The sequence below is a fragment of the Chenopodium quinoa genome, unplaced genomic scaffold (genome assembly GCF_001683475.1).
Source record: "Chenopodium quinoa cultivar QQ74 unplaced genomic scaffold, ASM168347v1, whole genome shotgun sequence".
Classification (NCBI taxonomy): Eukaryota; Viridiplantae; Streptophyta; class Magnoliopsida; order Caryophyllales; family Amaranthaceae; genus Chenopodium; species Chenopodium quinoa.
The window spans coordinates 194,845-205,011 of record NW_018745177.1 but is presented as its reverse complement, the minus strand read 5'-3'; the positions used below and the strand labels follow the sequence as shown (position 1 = coordinate 205,011).

The window sequence follows — 10,167 nt, the reverse complement described above, 5'->3', positions numbered from 1 at the left end:
GTGATCGGTTTACAAGTTCCTAAAACTTGTTGGCGACTCTTTTACTCTTGTTTCTTTCCCTTTGGACGCCCCCATACTTAAGTGTATGATCACAGTGGGGCTCAAGTTTGGGATAATGCTTGAAGAATTCCCTATAGTTTTTTAGCGACTCCGCTGGGGAGGATTTCTGTTATAATTCCTAAAGTATATTTTGGAAATAATTTAGAATTAGTGGATGAGACTCGAAAAGTTCTAAGTATTTCATGTGCATAATTTTGATTGACATTATTGGCATAAGCATAAAAAAGGTTCTCATTGGAAAGACCATCCGTAATGAGTTAAAAACATAGGATTTTTACACGTAGGAAATTTGAGAAATATCTTTCACAACTAGAATCGAAATAATACTGCAAAAATTGGTAAATTCTAAGAACACATAAAGCTGCTGAGGCATGTAGGAAATGGCGTCTAAAAAACAGAGCATGTCGCCAATGATATGGCTCTGTCGCCTGGCGACAACATTGCCGTCTGGCGACAGGGCTATATCCTGGCGACAAACTCTGTTGTCTGGCGCCAAGTTCTTCCAATACCGAGCCAGAACTCTGCGTTCTTGTTTTAACTAGTTTTAGCACTGTTGGCTCAATTCTACTTCCTTCTTGAGTTTTTCTCTCTTTCTGAAACCCATATGTGTTCTACATATGGTCATAACCCTCTGAGAATTCATGCTCCATCTACCCAATCAAACGCTCCTGGCAACGAAGGGTACATTTTGAGATTGTTGAATTCACCAAACCATGAAAGCGAGTTTAACTCGCGGGGTCCCATCCACACGCGCCAACCCTTCCAAAGGTAAGGCTTCCTCGCGATGCATCCGGACTCATAACCATGGAACCACTTTAACTAACCTATATCCTTAAACTTTAGAGAACTAGAGCCATGGTTAGGTTGCAAACTCATTGCATCATATTGTGCTTACTTGACTACCTGTGCATAACCTATGGGTGTTTACACTACCGTTTGTTTGACTTGTGATTAAGTCTAAATAAACTAATTAATGACTAAATTAAAGGACTTTGAGTAATTAAAGTCTAATAAATCTGGCATGTCCCTTTAAAGTAATAATACTGGAAACAGTCCCAGATCGATGTTCCAGCAACGGCGCAAAGGTTTGGGCTGTGGCGCCAAACGCTGTTGTGCAACGCCCATCGAACATTTTATATATACATATACATATACATATACATATTAAGCGTGATTACAAGTATTAATTCCCTTTAAACATGCATAAAAAATGTGATCAGGCAATAACAATAAAAATCAAGCAACATAATAATAATCATCATAAAAAATAATAATAATAAATATTATAATTATAACAATCATAAAAATAAACATGTTCATGTTAAAGCATAATAATAGCAAGATCCTAGGCATGATACTAACAAGATTAATAACAAACCCTAGCATGTCACTAAACATTAAAAATCAAAGCTTTAACCCTAACATGATACTATTATGAATATTAGGAAGAGAATAAAAGGCATCGCAGGAATCATGATTGATATAAGCAAATCACCCTAAATATCATACTAAAGAAAGCATCCTAACATGATACTAGGAATCAAAATAACAATCTAGACATGATTTCTATATCATAAAATCAATAAATCAGTTAAAGCACTTACTTGGACGCCTCGTACCTTTTTCTAATGACAAAATACACAAGTTAGTAACTTCAAGGAAAAATAATAAAACAACAATTAAATTAAGTAATTGAAAGAGAGATTTGGGACCAAACCCTCAGAAATTAAACCTTTCACGTCTAGGGCGAAGGCAACTTCGAATATTGCTAGGTGTTTCTAAATCTATTGAATGCGGAATTTTTATATTTGTGAAAAAGCTAGTTTAGAAAAGAGAGAGAGAGTAAACAAGAGAATCTTGATGAGAGTTGGTTAGAATTGGAAAGAATAAGAATTGATGATTGAAAACGGAGTTTTTAGGAAGCTATTTGTAGAGAAAATCAACAAAAAAGATAAAAAAATCAAAACAGAGTTCTGACGCGTAAAACCAGGTTAGTGCCAGACGCTGACATTAGCGCCAAGCGCTAACGCTAGCGCCAGGCGCCAAGCTTAGCGTCAGGCGCTAATGTTGGCGTGTGGCGCTAACTTAATTATTGACGCGTTTTCTAAAATCAGATAGAAATTGACCATACGGGAGGATAAAATCGTATTTTCCTCAAAAACATTCTTGTATTCTGATTAAAACTCTAAAAGTCAACAAAAGTCAATTTATCAATGCTAATTAAATTAGGTATGAAAAGAACCTTCTAGAAGAATCTAGAAGACTATAACCATTCCTAATTGCATTAGGAATTATAAATCCATATTAGGCCCTCCTCTAGATCATTGGGCCGCATATAAGGCTCAAACCGGGCCTAGTTCAGTAAATTGGCCATAACTTCCTCAATATTTATTGGAATTGGGCTTATAATATATAGTCGGAAAGCTCTTTTCAAGCCCTATCCAACTACACTACTACTGGATCCATATCATGGACCAACCAAACTGGATTGGCTAATTTCTTAAAATAGGTTTTCAAAAACATAGAGAAGAGAAAAGAAATTAAAACTATCCGCAACACTAAACTTTCCACACTTTCACTTCATTCGATTATGATTCGACGTGAAAGATACTCATCACTGGGTTTGGTTTTGGGGAGACACAAATGGGTGTCTACAGTGACCATCAAATATCTACCAAGAAATCCAAAATTTAGTAACTCTCAATCTATGCTCAAAAGCACAAGATCACCAACCCAATAATCTAGACCAATGATTCCATAACAACATAACCAACAAAGATTCTATTCAACTTCAATATTTTTCAGACCAGAAACAGTAAAGTTTAGATTATTACCAAAAAAAAACCAAAAACAGACTTAGAACGACAACAACAGCAACAACATCAGCAAACCAACAAGACATCAAAAATCAAAGGCTCTCACAAGACCGTCTCATCTTGTGTATAAATCATGAGAATAACCAAGTGCACTGATAATTCTTCATCTTGTTTCAGGCTTACATATGGAATTCATAATTACATTGACAAGTAGTCCAAACAAATATATAAGCCATTATGTACAGAAGAGCATATTTGAAGATTATATAGCATTATTGACAATTTGACACCAAAAGATATACAACATACACGTAATTGCATATTCACATGTTACATAATAGATAAGTTGAGAGTCATGAGACTATTAGATTACAAAAACCTCCACACATCGTATAAATAGCCATCTATACTAACATTTTAGCGAATATAATACTCATAGATACACCTTGAAGTTACACGTATTGTAAGAACTGTCAAAAAAATATGACTTTTCTCGAATATCAGAACCTATAGCTCACCCCTGACCTTCACATCTCCATCAGGCAGTGCATTCTGGGCTTGTGCCATCCTTTTCTGCTTTGGATGATTGAACTATAAATCTGAACCAAAAAAAAAAGCAACACAATAAAATACCAACAATCATCCAAATTAGAATCAAATTAAAATTTCATATATAAAACCAAATAATATAGCCAATTAGAATTAAAATAAAAAGATCTACCGAAATACACAAAACACAAAGGACCACAGATTAGCAAATGCAGACCTGAGTTAACAATGTTTCTTGCTCATTTCAGTCCCACCTAGAAGACTAATGATCATATGATGATACTTTTTCCAGCCTAATGACCAATACCAATATTTTAAACTTTCATAATTCAATCACGAAGTCGAGCATCCAAAAAAATTCGATACGTGATTCCATTAACTACCCTCAATCCTTGTTCCGAAGCATATAAATTTACTCTCTCACCCACTTATTCACCCCTTGAAATAGAGTTTCGGAAAATAAAACCCTACTCTTGAAACAAAGGCTTCTCAAAATTCTTATGTTTGCACCCAAATATTGTTAAACAACAGTGTATAATCCTCAGTAGCAGTTCTAGTACCATACAAAATCAAAGTAATCAACATCAGCTTAAATAATATATATATATATATATATATATATATATATCCAAATCAATTTACACTAAAATTCAAGGTAAATCAATAAAAAAAAAACCATCCAAATTAAGAAATAAATTTCTTAATATCAACCAACTCAACAACAGCTCAACATTAAAATGAAATTGCAAACACAAAAAAAAACAAAAAAAGGAATCAAATCAAATCAAAAATCCAAATCATTAGGAATTGTTCACAGGAAAGCAACATAATGACAATATGAATTGTGGAACTAAAAAAAAGACGATGATTGTATACCTGTGAATGACATCATGACCATGGCAGAAAGCAAAACCTTTACACAATTGGTACATCAAACTCTGCATTAACCCACACAATCCTCAATCAAGACCATAAAATTGAACAACTTTAATAATAGACGATATATTTCTAAGAATTATTCCACGGCATAATAGTATACCTTGATGATCGGAGGAGGGACGGTATCCCCGGTATTACAGGAACTACGGATGTATTTCTTAAGATCAGTGTCCATGTACTCAAACACCAGGTACAAAACAATCTTCCCCTCTTTGTTTTGCCCTTGTTTCACATCCAACAACCTATGTAACATCAACACAAAACCAGAAATCCCTTCAAAACCATATATTATCCAGAGAATCCCTAATAACAATAGACGATCAAACCAGCACTTCAATAAGAATTCTAATTATAGCAGAATCATTCAAATCAATCGAAATTCAAGGAAGTAATTTGTAAATTAAAAACCCTAAATTGAAGCAGCAGTGGTAAAATAGAATCAAAGCCGCATCATCCCCCTCCCAACACACACACACACACACAACTCCATCAAAACATCACCAAATTAAAAAACCCTAGAAAGATTAAATGAAATCAAAACGACATGTGAAACCCTAAGAAGACCCCAATCAAAATAATCGAACAATTACAAAGTGAAAACCCAAAATTGATAATAGAAATGATTAAGAGAGAAATTACCAAGAAAACTTCGTTGAGGAATCGTATCATCATAATCGTACACAAGAGGGCGGCGATTTGGCTTCAAAATCTTAGAATGAGCATAAAAATGGGATATTTAGGCAGTGAAATTAGGGCAAAAAACTAGGGTTTTTTTCGCTTTCTCTTGAAGAAGAATCGGGTTTCTCCAATCTAATTTGCTTGAAAAAATCGAAGATATATAAACACCCATTGCGATGTTCTTGACCCTGAATCATCACCCTCATATACACTTCTAGGTACCGAGATTCGTTCAAAAGACATTCTAAATTGGGTCCTCCACCATTGATGCAATTTAGAGGAGAGAGAAAGAGGGGAACTTTGGGAATTAGGGTGGTGAAATGGAGGAGATTGAATGAATGGATTGAGTGAATGGATTGAGGTGAATCAGGAGAAGAGAGCGAGATTGAGTGAGAAAATTAAGAGGAGAGAGGACAGAGGAGGAGAGAGAAAAAATGGGAGGTTTGACGGCTAAGGACAATGAAGTGTGAAACCCTAATACAGAGTAAAAAGTAATGGGCTCCTCTTTAGCTCTTATTAGCTGGGCCACCTATTCGTAACGGGCACATGGTGGCTGTTACAACTAATATAGTATTCGTCATGAGCAATATTTTTGCCCGTTACAAATAATATAGTATTCGTAACGGACACCTATGGTATCCGTTACTGTAGACACCCATTTGTGTCTCCCCAAAACCAAACCCAGTGATGAGTACCTTTCACGTCGAATCATAATCGAATGAAACGAAAGTGTGGAAAGGTCTAGTGTTGCGGAAAGTTTTATTTCTTTTCTTCTCTTTTCTCTTCTATCTGTTTTTGAAAACTTTATTTTAAGAAAATATCCAATCCAGTTTGGTTGGTCCATGATATGGGTCCAATAGTGGTTTAGTTGGATGGGGCTTGCAAAGACATTTCCAACGATATATTATAAGCCCAATTCCGATGAATATTGAGGAATTTATGGTCAATTTACTAAACTGGGCCCGGTTTGAGTTTTAAGTACGGCCCAATGATCTAGGGGAGGGCCTAATATGATTTATCATTCCTAATGTAATTAGGAATGGTTTTGGTCTTCTAGAACATTCTAGAAGGTCTTATCATTCTTAATTCAATTAGGATTCTTCAGAGTTTTAATTAGATCAAATAGCATTTTCGACTGAAATTATATTATTTTATCTTCCAGTACAGGAATTTTATCAGATTTTCAAAAACGCGTTAAAAGCCGGTTTGGCGTCCAACCCCAGGCCTTGGCGCCTGGAACTAGGATTGGCGCCAGACGCCAGCCATTGTCGCCTGGCGCTAGCCACTGGTCCTGGCGCCAATGAGCCAGGGCTGGCGCCAAGTTGGTTTTGCGATCTTCAGACTCTGTTTTGATAAATTATCTTTTTTGGCTGATTTTCTCTATAAATATCGTATCAAAAACTCCGTTTTGATGGAGGGATTATCATATATCATTCACCACTTCTTTTATTCTTAAGTTTTAATAAATTCCGTTTTCATTCATCATCTACAATCTTCAATCGCTAACAAATTAGTTTATGAATCATTAATCTTTCATTCATTCTTTCTAAACTTTGCTCTTTAATACAAAATTCCGCATTCACAAGATCTAGAAACACCTAGCCATATTCGAAGTTGCCTTTGCCCTATACGTGAAAGGTTTTAATTTCTGAGGGTTTGGTCCCAAATCTCTCTTTCAATTATTTAATTTAATTGTTTTGTTTATTATTTTCCTTGAAGTTACTAACGTGTGTATTTTGTAATTAGAAAGAGGTACGAGGCATCCAAGTAAGTACTTTAATGGTTTAATTGATTTCATGATGTAGATATCACGCTTAGATTGTTATTTATGATTCTTAGTATCATGTCTAGGGTATCTTTAATATCAAGTATGATTTAAAAGTATGATGCTTCCTATGTTCTTTCTAACATTTATGATTATGATTGATGATGAATATTTATTATGTTGCTTGATATGCATATTATTTTATATTGTTATTGCTTGGTCACCTTTTATTGCAGGTTAAAGGGAATTGGTATTTGCAATCACGCTTAATAAGATATTAATAATCTTGTTTAGGTTAATTGTGATTAAAATTCAAGTGATCGCCAATAATAGTTTATATGTGCATTAAATTCAACCAACATAGATTAAACAGGTTTAGGGTTAATCCTATTGATTGTATGTTAGTCAGAAAGCGCACATGAATACGAGCAGAATAAAGTAGAGGCCTATTATTAGGGCAGGTTCAGTCTCTTTTAGGTTGGATTTGTACCTTCATCCCCGAACCCTTATTTGGTTCATGACCTTATGGAGTTAACGATCTCTTGGATCGTTAAGGGGTGTAACCTTCACCTCGTGAACGGTTTACAAGTTCCTTAAAAACTTGTTGGCGACTCTTTTTCTCTATCTTCTTCCCTTTTGGACGCCACCGTACTTTAAGTGTATGATCACAGTGGGGTTCAAGCTAGTGGGATTTAAAGGCTTGAAATTATTCCCTACAGTTACGGATACTATATTATTTGTAACGGGCAATATTTTGTCCGTTACGAATATTGTATTATTTGTAACGGGCAATATTTTGTCCGTTACAAATATATTAAATGTAACGGGCATAGCTTTGCCCGTTACGAATAACCCGGTACAAATGAAATATTTTCCACTAGTGGAAAGCTTTGTCGTCTGGCGCTTCACTTCAGTGTGCGACGACATTCCTGTTGCTTTGGCGACAGCTCAGTTTATTACTCGAGTCATCTCGACGAGTCTAATTAAACAGTTTATTAATCAATTTGATCAGTCTGATTAATGGTAGTAGCCATGTTTAGTCTTTAATTGAATCTAAGAACTTAGTCTCATGGTCATACACAAGGGTCAACGCATGTCACTTGCACTCACTAATAAAGCACACACTTAATATGTATGTCACATCTTGACCATGTCTAGAGATCCATGCATGAGACGTTTTTCTGTCATTTAAATTGAGGGTCCATTCCATTTATATTCTCTTCCATGTTCTCTTCCTATCCATTGCATGTTGAATAGTGCTTGAGTCAAAATAAAAAAATAAAAAAAAACTTACTCCTAACTTCCGTTTCCTCAACACTTGATCAAGGAAAGAAGAGCATTTAATTAACCAAGACATCACTTGATAAAGCATCACTCTTTTATAAAACAAAAAGGGCTGTAATAATGGCCAGTGAAGAAGAAATTTTCTTAAGTAATACTAGTGAAAACTCGTCAAGTCTGGAAGAGGACGTTCAAGAATTACGAAATACTGTTGTCACGCTTATGGGTGCAATAGAAGGACTAAGAGATTAGATAATGGTTATCGAACAACATTCTCATTGTAAACACCATAGAGGCCATGATCACACCACGAAGGACGTTTCACCCTCAAGGATCGCGTTCAAGACCTCATTTATTCAAGTCTCCTTCATGTTCCTCCAAGCAACAAGAAGGCCAATATTAGTGACAATAACAACAATGGCTGGAAAGGAAAGAAGAACGACCATCCTTCTTCTTCCGAAAACACCTACTCTATTAACAGTGTTAGTACTCTTGACCTTAATGAAGTCTTAGCCATGGATAATCGAGGACTTAGAAAGCAACTAAGAAAGGATTTCACCCCTATTGGGATTAGATTAGATGTTGCTTTTGTTCGACTCCATGACAAAGGACTCAATACTCCCATTGGACCCATTCAAGATCCCCCACCTGAAAAGAGATTGCCAAGTTGGAACCCAAATGCACACTGCAAGTACCATCAAGGTAGGGGTCATACTACTGAGAGTTGTTGGAAGCTAAAGGAGGCAATCCAATTTTTTATCGACAATAACAAGCTTCCTATACTTCCAGTCGGCAAGAAGACCGAGTGATGAGAAGGCACAAGACAAGAGGCGAGCTTCAACGACAAGATTTCATGGCCTCCTTTTCTATTTCTTTTTCATTCTTCCTTTTCCCAATAAGTCTAGCATAGGCACCTTTTATTTTCCTTAGATTTACTTTGTAGGACTTTTCTTTTTTCCCTTTTTAATAAAATGAGCATTTTATTTCTTGCATATGATCATTTCATAAAAAACATTCGTCGAACTATGCACAAGGTATATCAATGATTTGAGGCACCCTTTTTAGCCCATCATATCACCTTTCACCCTTTCAAATATACAATCCTTTTTTGACAAACCACTTTGAGCCTCGCCTAATGATAGACCTTTCTTTCTTCAACCCACATCTACCTAATCTTGGGATGGGATAGTGTGAAACTTTTGCAATTTTAAAAAGCTTGAGTGATTTTAAAATATCAAAATAAATAAAAAACCAATAAAAAATAAATAAAAGTGTACAAAAGGGCAAGTGTTCCAATGTCTCTGATATGAAAATATCTTTGATAAGAACACGTCTCGGATTACGTTTCTTATCGAGTGCTCGGTACCGTGCCTGAGAAACATGAATGCCAAGTGAGTGATAGACCGCATGATCGGGATTGCCCACACTTATTGAAAAAAGGTTCAAAATAAAAAAAATGTAAAAGCGAAAAAATAAAGAGAGTAAAAAATACAAACAAAAGAGAGTTCAAAAGTGAGAAACCTCGAGCATGAAAATACAAATATTCAAAAGCAAAGTTGCACACCTTGGGGCTTATCTAGGGTCTTGAGCCTTTATCCCTTTCTTCTATAACCTTTAGCCTAATCACGTTACAACCCTTAAATGACCTCTTTGAGGTATACACATACTTGTGCGAGGTTCGGCTAGAGCTACGTTCGGCCTGATTCCTAACGGATACGTAGGCAACCTCACAAAGGGGGTGCGTCCGTAATAAAAATGCATTCACATTCACATTCACACACTCACACCATGATCATATCAAGGGATCCCTTATGCTCATCCCTATCTACTTAGAGCTAGACTTGGGGGCTTGATCCTTACATTATTAGCCTACCCATCCTAAGAGTCACCACCATTTGACTCTTTTCAATATATTTTACCACACACTTAGCCCTTGCGGCCTAACTTTAGTGTCACTTTCACACACTACATGGATACATGACCAAATGATACTTCCCTTAGGAACATTTTGTCATGAAATCTTAACACGACGTTGAAGCATGCCTTGTCATGTCAACAATCATAATTTCATTAATTATG

The 10,167-nt window shown here is 35.8% G+C and overlaps 1 long non-coding RNA gene across 1 annotated transcript; it reads right to left on the bottom strand.

The window, feature by feature from the left end:
* Positions 1-3,128: 3,128 nt before the first annotated feature.
* LOC110710736 lies at positions 3,129-5,554 on the bottom strand. The gene is made up of 4 exons (XR_002509199.1): positions 5,004-5,554; positions 4,465-4,606; positions 4,302-4,361; positions 3,129-3,475 (listed from the first exon to the last, which is right to left on the bottom strand). It is a non-coding gene; the product is annotated as an uncharacterized LOC110710736 (long non-coding RNA).
* Positions 5,555-10,167: the final 4,613 nt, after the last annotated feature.